This window comes from Pararge aegeria, chromosome 20 (genome assembly GCF_905163445.1).
Source record: "Pararge aegeria chromosome 20, ilParAegt1.1, whole genome shotgun sequence".
Classification (NCBI taxonomy): Eukaryota; Metazoa; Arthropoda; class Insecta; order Lepidoptera; family Nymphalidae; genus Pararge; species Pararge aegeria.
The window spans coordinates 16,444,392-16,458,627 of NC_053199.1; the positions used below are offsets into that span (position 1 = coordinate 16,444,392).

Here is a 14,236-nt window from a genome sequence, read left to right on the forward strand (position 1 = left end):
CGAACTCTGCCCCAAAAGTGAATTCGAAGTCGAGTAAGACTTCGAATTGGGCTACCACGGTTTCATTAATTAATGGTGTAGGCAAAATTAATTCTTGTTCCCATAATAACGTGTATAGAAAAAGCGGTGATAGCCTGGTGTACAGTAGATAAGCCTATGAAGGCTTCAGCTCCCTTTTCGGGGAACGAGTTCTGACCCCGGCAAGCACCTCTTAACTTTTCGGAGTTATGTGCGATTTAATGTAAATATTAATGGCTTTAACGGTGAAGGAAAAAATTGTGAGGAAACCGGTATGCCTGAGAGTTCTCCACAATTTATCAAGGGCGTGTGAGTTCTACCAATCTGCACTTGACCAGTGTTGTGGACTTTGGCCGCAATCTTTCTTTTTCTGACTGGATCCGTGCCCTGAAGTGGGCCGGTAATGCGCTAATAATATGAATTCAGCCTTGTTTTTATATAAATTATTAAATATTATTATAATTATTCCCACGGGTGGGACATACCCACCATGTTGCTCTAGGATTGGTGGGCAACAAAAAAATTAAAGATAAGTGTTTCCTTGCCCGTATTTATTATGACACTTTTTAAATAATAAATCATTGCAAACAATTGTAAACTCGTAGCAGGCCTTTGCCCAGCTGTGGGATATCAGAATGGTAAAGGTGATGGCGATTTCATACTCTTCCATATTGAAAATCAATAATAAGATCTTACTATCAGACATCGCGGGAGTCTAATGACATATTTTGCCGCTCCTCGATATGACGAGGTGGCCGAGTGGTTAAGGCGTTGGACTGCTAATCCAATGTGCTCTGCACGCGTGGGTTCGAATCCCATCCTCGTCGATAACATTTTACATTTTTTTCTAAAAAATAATTTCAACGATAAAGATTAAACGAACGAGTTAGGTATATTACGTTCGTATGATTTTTAATCTTTATGAATATAATGATTTGGTGCGTAGGTACGTCGTAAATCGTGTAAATCATACACCTGGAACAACTTTGATGAAATTATTTTTGTGAATGATGAACATATTGTATTTGAGTGAACATACATGCCTATATAGGAACAATTAGGTAAATTATGTATCTATTAAAGCATGGTATTTACACAAAATCCATTATTTTATGGGTTTGATAAAAGCAGGCATTAATTACTTTGCGGAACAGTACGGTGGCGTAATTTATATTTTTCATTATTGTTAGGATTCAACAATTTTTAATTGTAAAATCAATATTAATGCTCCGGCGTCGGAACGAAACGTGCGTAGTGAGTACATTGCCGAAGATCTGATTGGTGTGGCGATAATTTTAAGATTCTCCTCCTTTTCACAGAGTACCTATAAGTAAAAGTCAAAGTCATAAACAAATAAACTACTTCGATGTTTTATTTTTTATTTTTATTTATTTAACACACAAAACAGATCATGCCATAACATAAACATAAGAAAACCAACCAATAAAATAAAAACTAGCCACATGCGTGTGTAAATGCAGCCAATAATAATAAATAATAATAATAATCATTTAATTGCTAGAATTTTTGGACAAGATCAAGACGTTGGTAAACAATACAGTCAGTTTAGAGGGCATAATATTCAAACATTCAAAATTCATTTATTTCAGGTAGAAATTGAAATTATGAAACTTCAATATATATTCATATATTTAATAATTATATATAATTTATTATATATTTCAATACTAATATTTGAAACGTCAATTCTACTAAATTAACAGTGTGCAAATTTGGTTCATGGATATTAAATATGTATATAGATGTGATGGACTTACGTACCAGGATATATTCAAAAAAAGAAGAAATATTTGTTTGCACACAAACGTCAAAATTTACATAAAATAAAGAATAAACACAACAAAACAAAAATTATAGGCATGCAAAGGCGGCCTTATGGCAAGCAATTTCTTACAGACAACCTCTGGCAGAAGAAACAGTTGCAAGAGAGCGGGATAGTGCAATTATATATACATAATACATATTTATACATATTTATTATATTACTAGCTGACTCGCGCAACTTCGTCTGCATCAAATCGGTTATTATCCGTTTTAATATCTCAAATAACTTTCTTCCCATTTCTCGGAGGAAACTTATTGTTTATCGGGATAAAAAGTACCCTATATGTTGACCCGGGATATCAGCTTGAGCTACCACTATACAAAATTTCATTAAAATTCGTTTAATAGTTTTCTCGTGTTGCCCGGACAGACAGACGGACAAAAATTTAATAAAAATCTGTTTTGGACTCATTATCGATTATAAAGCATCCGCCGGTCAAAATTTTTAAAATATATTAAATGTACAGAAATTTTCCAGTTACAGTTTTATTATAAGTATAGATAGATACTGTATTTAAGAATCAATTGGATATTATATCATATAATATAGATATTCAATCTGTGTGTGTGTGGTCTTCAATTCTATTTGCTCTTGTTCAACATAAGATCATGAATAAAAACGTATTGAATAACAAGTGTCTATTGACTTCAAATAAATACCAAGGTCAGAAAAATAGATTGTAGCATCGTATCGTTTTTATAACGGTTAGCTGATAAAGCGTTAACCATACTAATAAATACAATTGAAGAGTATGTTTGTAATGTCCAAATAACAAATAGCCTCGTGGCACAGTGGTGAGCGCTGTATTCTTATAAGTGGAGGTCCCGGATTCGATCCCCGGAATTTTCCTTAGGTCTGGCTGGATGCTTCGTCCGTGATTATCCCCTGGCGACGAAGATGTGCCGCCAAGCGACTTAGCGTTCCGGTACGATGTCGCGTTGCAACTGGTTAGGAGTATGAGTCTAATATGACTGCCTTACCCGTAACAGATTAGCCTGTAACAATCCCGACAGACGGCCGACTGGCGCAGTGGGCAGTGACCCAGCTTTCTGACTCCAAGGCCGTGGGTTCGATTCCCACAACTGGAAAATGTTTGTGTGATGAATGAACGTGAATGGTTTTCAATTTCTGGGCGTTAATCTGTATAATATTCATCAGCTATCTTATTACCCATAACACAAGCTACGCTTACTCTGGGGCTAGATGGCTGGCGATGTGTGTATTGACGAAGTAAAAAAAAAATCATTGACTGCACCCTTCATACCCTCAGATGAAATTGCAGTCAAAAATTTGGTTGTCGCGGAAAAAAATGCATATAAAAGTAGATATATGTGACGGGTTCTTAGGTAGATATAACATAAAAAAATGTCAGTCTGTTTATTCTGGATAACCTCGCTAAGAGCTGAACCGATTTTGACAGGTTTTATTAAGGCTGGTGGATAATGAAACCGAACGTACATACAGTACACGTACAGTCACCTGACTATTTTATTTTGGGATTATACACTAAAGGGGTGAAATGGGGTTGATGCATGGATGAGAGTTTTAAGTTTTACAAAATTAAAATTTAGAAGGTTAGTTTCAAAGTGTTTGAATTTTATTTCTTTAAATTTTATTATTTCCCCCAAAAAGAGTTTCAATTAAAACTCTAGGTACTACTATGTATATATAAATCTTAATGTTATAAGTTTATACAACTTTTCATATTGACAGCAATGTTTATTTAAATATGGTTTACCTTCTCATTTTGAGAGGAGAATCAGTTATTATTTGATAGAAGCAGGCGTTACTTTAAGGAACTCCATGATATCTTATGAAATTAAGCTTAATTTGCTATACCCGCGAAAAGTTATAATTATTCATTGTAAAGGTTGCTCCGGTTTCGGAGCGAAACGTGCGTAGGGGGTAGGTACATTATCGAAGATCAATTTGGTGTGTAGTATAAGGATTTAAGAAATTATAATTTATACCATACAGATTATCATACTTCTCGCGGAGTATAGCAAATTAATCTTAATTTTCATAATAAGTTAATGGGTGGACAATAAGAAGCAATATGTACTAGTTAACGCTGTTTATGTCCGTAAGCGCGTTTTTATCAGAAACTGCCATTTATTAAAGAAGTCGTTATGTTAAATATTCTCGGAGATGCATTTATCTACTATTCACATTACGCTTAAATTTAAGCAAAAGCACAGGTGCAACCGCGGGCCACAGCTGTGGTCCGTTGATATATATTCTGGATGGATAAAAGTACCACTTAACTATTAAAAAAAATTACCTATACATGTATATTTAGTTATAGGTATGCAAAGACATGAGTGAGGTACCTAGACTTACGTCACAGCCTGTTAAATTACCTCTATACTCTCCAATAGGTATGTAAAGACGTGAGAGAGGTACCTACGTAACACCGTTTAAAAAAGTGCACGACTTGAGTTTTTTTTAAAACTTTATGATCCATCGCTGGGGAACGAATAAAAAATTCCGAACCGGTTCGTAAAATTTCACCAGTTCGAGCTCCGTAAATTGTTGGGATGTACCCTGGTTTAACTTGTTATATTGTTACAGACTTACCTTTACGTACTGCTTCGCCTTTATTTCAAGAGCAACAGAGATGTTTTAGTTGTTTTTAGGTGTGTTTCCAAGTTGGTCAGTTCTTCGACTTGTGTGGAACGCCCGAAGTTAACTTAGCCCTTAGTAAGGAATTACACATTTCGAAGGTATCGTTAGTTTTCGAGTTAAGGCATAAACGACGCAGTGAAATGGCTCTTATCAACAAAGCTACGGGCGCTAACTGTAGAAGAATTTGAGTTATGAAACTAGTAGGGTGAGGTTAGCCTTAACCACCCCTCAATTGAACAATCACGCTAAGAAGTTTTACTGAGCAAGTGAAACTTCCTAGCACTATGTAACGGGACTTTTGTTGATGACAGAGATAGCCCGGTGATAGCCCAGTGGGTATCACATCGACTTCACTTTCAAGGGGCCGAGTTCGAATCCCAGCACGCACCTCAACTTTTCTAATTTCTCTTCTCTTCGCTTTTCGCATTTATAATATTAGTAGGATGATCGCATGCATTTGATCGCTGTCCCACATGCCTTGCGACTTGCTGTTGTCTGTGAAGAGTTATGTCCTTTATCTCCGACAAAAGTAATCAGATCTTCATGAAAATTAAACAATACAAGCTTGATAGTACACACTATCAATTAAAAAAAGGATTATTGAAAAAAAAATTTCATCCCATTTCCCGGAGCAAACTTATTTTTTATTGGGATAAAAAGTATCCTATATGTTGATCCGGGATACCAGCTACCACTATACCAAATTTTATTTAAATCCGTTCAGTAGATTTCACGTGATGCCCGGACAGAGAGACAGACAGACAGACATAAATAAAATAAAAATCTGTTTTGGACTCAGTATCGATTATGAAGCTTCCCCCGTCAAAATTTTAAAACATTTATCAAAATACAGGTTTACTATAAGTATAGATTATAAGTATTTTCTGTATGTTATTCATAAATGTGTTCATTCGTCATCTTACCAATAACACAAGCTGCGCTTTCTTTGGGGCTAGATAGCGATGTGTGTATTGTCGTAGTATATTTATTTCTTTCTTCCTTTCTAGTTTACTTGGCTTCGCTAGGTCACTAATATATCTATCACATACACACATTTGATGGTAAAAAATACCGTTGTTTTGATGACCTGTGTCGCTCTAAGGGTGCTGAAACAGCGTGAAGCGTACTACACACAGCTACTGGGCGAGGAGGCACGAGCAAACCAAATCGAAATAGCGATACGTGATTATAGGGAGGTTATTTACTGACCGAGCGTAGCAAAGTAAACTCGGGTTTTTTAATAGTAATAACTGACGCACCCGTGAAAAACCGTCGTCTATAAACAGAGCGACACTGAAAGTTGCTCATGCATGCAAGGAACACGTCATACAATGCGCTGCCCTGTGTCCATTAGAAAGAAAGAAAAAAGAAATATCGTCTCTATTATCACTCATTTGTGTCATAAATTTGTTAAAGTAACTAAAAAGCGCAGCACTGGTTTTCAGTCAGCCCCCTTATCTTCGTCGACACTGAATCCTCGCGACTAAACAATAACGAAACAATCATAGAAAAGGACAATAACATAGAATATAATATATAAACAAACGAAAGATATTTTTTACATTAACACAAGCTTATTTACCCCTGAAGGACATCATAAAAAACAAAATCATCTAAATCTAAGTAAGAGGTAAGAAATAATAAAAATAAAACCACAATCAAAAGAATAAAAAAAAAATGCCTACTAATATATAAACAAAATCAAAAATTACGAAACTAATAAACATAAAAAACTAAAATCTAAAATCGAATGTAATGTGACTGTCTTTAGTGTGCATAAAGGAAAAATGATATGAAAGTACTAAAAGGTGCGATTTTTTTTTTTGTTTACTTGTGGTCATTGACATTTTTTATACAGTAATTTGAAGTATTTTTTAACTCTATTTGTAGACGTCATCGACCTGAGGCGTCGGTGTAAAGTAAAGCCTGTAGATACACCGGCAACCACACCCTTAAAAAAAGTATAAAATTTTAAAATGTAATAAATTCAAATTCAAAATTTCTTTATTCATGTAGGCCTATCACAGGCACTTATGAAGCATTCATACATACTCGTATATGTTTTCATAATTGTAAGGGGATGGTGATAACTTCGTTCGCCAACTTAAACCTAAAGCTACGAGGGTGCCCAGGTCTAAGAAGAGCCAACAACAAACTTAGCCGGGTAATTTTTTTTTGTTATCACCATCTCACAGTTTATTTTTATGAAGCTATGAAGCTAGAGCAATTCACACCCGAGCTTTTTTATCGTTTAAATAATCCTTAATATTATAATAGGATTTTTTGTAATGAATGTTTCTACGACAATACACACATCGCCATCTAGCCCCAAAATAAGCGTAGCTTGTGTTATGGGTACTATAGCTGTTAAATATTTTTATGAATAATATACATAAATACTTATAATATACAGATAAACACCCAGACACTGAAAACACTTATGCTCATCACACAAACATTTTCCAGTTGTGGGAATCGAACCCACTGCCTTGGACTCAGAAAGCAGGGTCGCTGCCCACTGCGCCAATCGGCCGTTAAACCTACCCTACCCTAGATAAGGTACAGTATTACTACTACTCTTTTAACTGTTTCGTTGGTCTTAATATGTTTAATATCGTATTACGAGGTCCTGGGTTCGAATGCCGGACTGGGTCAAAATTATATAAGGTATTGTTAATTTTCTAATAAAGAATTTTCAGTACCAGCCCGGAGTTAGAAAATTCGTTGTGTCAACCCCCGTGTCTCAGAGAGTAAGTAAAACCGTCGGTCCCGGTTAATAACACTTGATTGTTGTAATAGCCCCTACCCGCATTGGAGCGGCGTGGTGGATCTATGCTCTACAACCGTCTCTCCTTTAAGACGAGACCTATACCCAGCAGTGGGATGTTTATAGGCTGCGGATAATCTTCTCTAGAAGCCATTTTATTTATTAACTTTTAAGGCTTAATAATGACTAAAGTGCTAAGCTAGTTTACCCCTTATTTAATAAACTGAGATCAAAGCGCTCGACACTCAATGTTATTTGCGATTTAATTAAAATGCGGTCCGCCCAAACTTCAGAACTCCGATATCCAACTGAAAAGTATTTTACTTCAGTTATTATAGTTCGGGACTTTGATGTTATAGGTTAAAAGAGGTAAACTTGGTGCATGCGCTAAAAAAGAGGCATAATTAAATAAATAAATAATAAATAAATATACTACGACAATAAGCACATCGCCATCTAGCCCCAAAGTAAGCGTCGCTTATGTTATGGGTACTAAGATAACTGATGAATATTTTTATGAATAATTGACATAAATAGATAAATAAAAAATAAAGTTTTCTCCTTTTCTTTTCTTGTGTGTTTCTTGTATTGTTTCTGAGTTTGTGCAATAAAGTATTGTAAATAAATAAATAAAATAAAAAAAAAACAATAGATATATACAACCAGACACTGAAAAACATTTTTTACCATTACCTTTACGGCTTTTGACCCAGTAAGCAGGTTCGCTGCCCACTGCGCCAACCGGTCGTCAAATTAATAATTGGTGGTATATTCGTCCATATTCTATTACAACAATCAAGTGTTATTAACCGGGACCGACGGTTTTACTTGCTCTCTGAGACACGGGGGTTGACACCACGAATTTCCTAACTCCGGGCTGGTACTGAAAATTCTTTATTAGAAAATTCACAATACCTTATATAATATTTATTCTTGGTAAGATAAGTGGAAGTTCCGGGTCAAGCAATATGGGGAATATATAATTCTTAATATAATAAAATATACACTTCTTTATTTTCTCTGGTCTGATATAGTGCGTGGCTTTGACCGTGGCTCGGTTCCTAAACCGACAAATCGTCCTAACCATTTATTTTCAAAAATACATATAAAATTTGTGTTCTACGCCATTGGTTGCCTTTAAGAGATCGCTATGTAGCGATAAGGCTGCCGAATTGTATACTTTGTGTTAAATTTTTATTTACAGGAGACAAAAATCATCCCTTGAGAGGGTATATAATTAACGTGCCTGCTAAAGCACGGGAACATGAAGAAGTTTACCCCTACCAGCTACCTAGTAGTGTATTATTACAGATATATTATTTTGATATCATTTCCACTTGTGCGCCAATGCTCTGAGAGTTGATAAAGTTGTGGGACATACATTTGTATGCTTTCCCCGGGGATATTATTGTCTTCAGCCCATGCTAGCCGTGCTGGTCCGATGTCGCGCAGAAACCTCTGAGGGTAAGACTACCATACTCCCCAATAGGTCAGCCCGCTACCATCAAAGACTGCATCAACACTAACCACCAGCTGAAAAGGGTTAACTTGTAGTTGTATAAAAAAAAGGATTGTTGGTTTACCATGCTATAGTCTCAAATATTGTCTAGCTCAGGTCTGGGACTAGCGCAAAATTGCTAAAGATTAAACTTGCAATATTAACTGTCAGTGTCAAGGTAGGTAATGCCTTTGTGCCCGCATCAAGTGCACCTGTCGTTGTAGTATGAAAGAAACGTAATAAATTTCATGTAATTTCAAATAAAAAAAAAACAATTTCACTGAAGCTAGTTAACGCTCTATACCGGCCCAGACGTACCACTAATTAGATGCAGAAATTATGCCATGACCCCTAACAGGTTAGCCCGCTACGATTAAGACTGCATTATGATTTACCTTGATGAGATTGCAGTCAAGGTTAAACTCGTGGTAAATAAAAAACAAAAGATGCATATATTTGAGGTTTAAATTTCCCCTAACCTCTTTGCGGTTATAACATCAATGGCACAAACTCTAAGTTAGATTTGTTGTAAAGTAAGTTTGAAATGAAAAGAAATTTATTACGTTTCTTTCATACTGCAACGACAGGTGCACTTGATGCGGGCACAAAGGCATTACCTACCTTGACACTGACAGTTAATATTGCAAGTTTAATCTTTAGCAAGTTTGCGCCAGTCCCAGACCTAGAGCTAGACAATATTTGAGACTATAGCATGGTATACCAACAATCATTTTTTTTTTGATTCAACTACAAGTTAACCTTGACTGCAATCTCACCTGGTGATAAGTTTTGTTAATAAGTGATGATACAGCCTAAGGTGGTAGCGGCCTAACTTGTTAAAGAGTATGACGGCCGATTGGCGCAGTGGGCAGCGACCCTGCTTTCTGAGTCCAAGGCCGTGGGTTCGATTCCCACAATTGGATAATATTTGTGTGATGAACATGAATGTTTTTCAGTGTCTGGGTTTATCTATATATTATAAGTATTTATGTAATGAAAATAATATGTTATTCATAAAATTATTCATAAGTTATCTTAGTACCCATAACACAAGCTACGCTTATTTTGGGACTAGATGGCGATGTGTGTATTGTCGTAGTATATTTATATTTATTTATATTTTTATACCCTTAATCGGTTTCTATGCAACTTCGCACCGGAACACTAAATCGCTTATCGGCACGTCTTTGTCGGTAGGGTGGTAACTAGCAACGGCCGAAGCCTCCGACTAGACTAGACCAGACCAGAGCTTCATTTCCATAAAACGTCCTGGAATTCCGCAAAGTAACGCCTGCTTCTATCCAATACATCCTTACTTATTAGTAAGTTTAGTCATGTCTGTCTTTTTCCATTACTCTAAGGCGTAAGAAGGTATTCCGTGGCTCGAGAACATTTTTCACGGCACTCCAGCACTGGATATTCTTCGCGCGGCTTGCCGGGAAGTTAATTTCAAATAAAGTCATTACCCGCCGAAACCCGCTAAAACTGTGAGTAATGACACCCGAATTATGCCTACTGTGTTTTATACGCTGCACGCAGGGTTGGCGAAGCGATGGAATTTTATTTAAAAAAAAACGAAGCGAAGAAGTTATACTTAGAAGTTATATTTCTTTGGCGTAAAAAGATAAAAATCTTTTCAAAAATGTTTATCTTACGCCTTATTCTACGTTTGTGGAGAAAACGACACTAACAATAGAAAAAGGTATTTAATACAATGAAAGTTTTATTATAACGCATAATCTACGAGTAGTTATCTCATTATCGGATCACCAAGTTTCACTGAACATTAAAATTTGAGATGTATGATACAATTGAATCAATTAAATCGTCGGAATGTGCCAGCAGACCTTGACAATTGAATACTGTACCTTTTTTTGAAAAACTAAAATGTCGACTATAAGTTTCTTTAGGGTGTTGGTTTTTTGAGACGGTGTGCACGCGTATCGTCAAAAGTAAATGAATAAATATACTACGACAATACAGACATCGCCATCTAGCCGCAAAGTAAGCGTAGCTTGTGTTATGGGTGCTAAGATAGCTGTTAAATATTTTTATGACTAAAATACATATAAATAGTTATAATATACAGATAAACACCCAGATACTGAAAAACAATCATGTTCATCACACAAACATTTTCCAGTTGTGGGAATCGAACCCACGGCCTAGGACTCAGAAAGCAGGGTCGCTGCCCACTGCGCCAGTCGGCTGTCACAAAGTGAGCTAGCGTACGATGTATTCCCCCCTCACTCGGTTTCGCAATTACCTTCATCCTGTTAAAATAGTTTAACCATGTGTGCGCGCATTTTGTTACATCGTATAATTTCACTTCCATGATTATTTCCTAACGCCAAACAGAAGTATAGCTTAAAAAAATTTACAATAAACTTAATTTTCTACAAAAATCTGACAGTCATTTCTAACGCCTTTATTTGTTGTCTGCCTCGATTATCTAGTGGTGAGCAAGTTCGACTGCATAACACGAAATTCTGGTTTCGATTCCCGGGTTTCTATCAAGGAATTCTTAGTAACAGCCCGGAGTTTAGATTGCCTGTTCTACACCCCCGTGTCTCGGAGAGTACGTTTAACAAATTGTTCTAGCGCCTGTTTTGTTTCCGGTCATGTCAGATCTGGCATCCCATCGGAATATGAGTGTGAGGGAATAGAGAGTGCATCCTATGTTCGTGCACAAAGTAGTTAACTATAATATCTTTCGCATTGTTGAATAATCTCTCCGGAGATTGTATACATGTCGAAATCGGTCAAGGAAAACTGCGCTGTATTTCTTGATGCGTAACAAATAAAGGAGTTGGAAATAGTTTAAATATTGGATAGAAGTAGGCGTTACTTTGAAAATTCGCTATACTCCGCGAAAACAAACTATTATAGAAAATTAAGCTTAATTTTCATAATATGGAAATAGTTTATTTGTTGGCGAAACAGAAGACAGATTCTACAAACATGCACTTTGGGTCGAATTCATCAACGCACGTCTGTGAGCACACAGGGTCCCCCTGCTGGCTGCGGCTTCGTGCCGAGGCGGAACCCTATTTGTCCACATGCTTACTGTTCTTATTTTTTATGACAGTTATATTTTTGTATACTACTTTAATTGTAAGTAATTATTAAATATATAAAAGGGCAAATTTAAAATTTCTTTCTTTTGTTCTTTTAATGCTAAGTGTTAACTAATAAACGCACAGCTCGTTTGATCATCTTAAGTAAATGCAAAATAAAGATTTTTTTAGGAATCCTCATTCGATAATCCACGATAACACAGCTATCAAAATTAGCTAATTTACAACTTACGGACGACTAACTAGAATTCTTTAAACTACTATTCACAAGGCACAATTAATAAAGGCTGCTTCGGCTCACCTTTCGCGGAGGCCGAGATCGATCCTCGGCACAACTAACTTTCAGGAATTATGTGCGTTTTTAATTCAAGCAATTTAAATATAACTTGCTTTAGCGGAGAAGGAAATCATTGTGAGGAAACCTGCATGCCTAATAGATATGCATAATGTTCTCAACGCTGTTTGAAGTCTAGTTTTAGTTTAAACCCTTCTCATTCTAAGAGCAGACCAGTGCCATCTAGGGTAGTCGTAGCCCATGTAGTATGATAAAAGCTCATCATTAATAGCTTATTTATATACGGCACGCATCATTGGGTACTCAGAGCTATGTGCGTTTTCAATTTAAGCAATTTAAATGTTTGTTATGTAAATGTAAATGTTACTTTAACAGTGAAGGAAAATTTCGTGAGGAAACCGGCATGCCTGAGAGTTCTCCATAATGTTCTCGGCGTGTGTAATCTACCAATCCGCACTTGGCCAGCATGGTAAGACTGCGGCCCAAATCCTTCTCTTTCTGAGAACCCATGCCCTGTAGTGGGCTGGTAATGGGTTGATGATGATGATGATGATGAATAGCTTTTATCAGTCCACCATTTCACTGCCAGTTCTCTTATATTCCTTTAGTCACCTCGTACGAAACTCGCGGGAAGAGGAGGGGTGGTGGCAACAGTATTCTGATCCATCGTCACCACAAGGCGAGTAATTCGTCCGAGAGTTTTAAAGAGAGCGATAGAAAGAGCTATTTTAGGAGTATCACTACGTGATCAAATCAGAAATGAGGAGATCCGTAGAAGAACTAAAGTTATCGACATAGCTTAAAGAGTCGTGAAGCTGAAATGGCAATGGGCGGGGCACATAGCTCGGAGAACCGATAGACGTTGGGATGGCAACGCAGCGTTGGTCGACCTCCAACCAGGGGGACAGACGACATCAAGCGAGTCGTGGGGAGCCGCTGGATGCAAGCGGCTCAGAATCGCAAGAATCGTAGTTTCGATCGCCCTTGAAAAGACCTATGTCCAGCAGTGGACGTCAACCGGTTGATCTGATGATGACAATGATGAGCTTAGATTAGCTTAAGTTGTGTGAATAAATAATTAGATAAATAGAAGAAAGATTAAGTTAGATGAGCAGCAACCCTAAGCAAATCTGAGGGGAGTGGAAATTATACGCGAAATTGGGCCTTTGGAAAGAATTCGCGTGTGAAATTGTATTGTCGTAGTCGGAAAAGCCCACCTCAATACCAGTCTACCTTGGCCGTGGTTAGTTTATTATTTTTGACTTGATACTGGGAATCGACGCCTCTGCCCGCAGGTGTCGTACGAGGCGACCAAGGGAAATATAACGGAATACGGGCAGCAGCGTTTTCTGTGCTGCTACTACCATTTACTGCGATCCACAAGCCATCTTGCCCAGCTCGGTGATTATGGCATGCCTTCCGTTGGGAGAGCCCATTGGTAAAGCCGTGATCTCTTATAGGATGTCCATGTTGGTTGACGATGACTGGATATCTAGAGGGGTATATTTATTAGCACATTTTACAATAAACTACCGGTTGATACCGGGATGTCTCTAGAAAAGTTCAAAGTTAAGTAGGAAAGTTTTAGTTAATAAGCGAAAGCTTATAGAAAAGTCCTATTATAGTATAAAGGATTACGTAAACGATAAAAAAGCTTGCGTGTGAACAATTGCTCTGACCATGTTGCTTCTTAAATATTTTCAAATAACAATGTGAGATGGTGATAACAACAATAACACCCGGCTAAGTTTGTTGTGGGCTTCTTCTTAGACCAGGGCGCGTTTGGAACCCTCGTAGCTTTAGTTTTAAGTTTACGAATATAGTTATCGCCATCACTACTCACTGCTGTGTGTGTCTCAATGTTCACATTTTGTATATAATCAACGAATCGAGTGCCATCTATGTGTCTATTTGAATAAAGAAATATTTGACTTTGACTTTGACTTGACTTAGATCTCTCATTTTTAGGGTAGCTGAGCTAAATTTAAAGTCGGGAATTTCTTTCGTTAAACTATATCATATTATATACTCAGGTATACATACGCTCTTGGCTTACCTAGTTGTAAATAGGGTTAAACAATGTTAGTTGTTATGGCAGAGTTCCGCCATT

The 14,236-nt window shown here is 37.0% G+C and overlaps 1 non-coding gene across 1 annotated transcript; it reads left to right on the forward strand.

Annotated features, from left to right (window-relative positions):
• Positions 1-763: 763 nt before the first annotated feature.
• Trnas-gcu lies at positions 764-845 on the forward strand. The gene has a single exon. It is a non-coding gene; the product is annotated as a tRNA-Ser (tRNA).
• Positions 846-14,236: the final 13,391 nt, after the last annotated feature.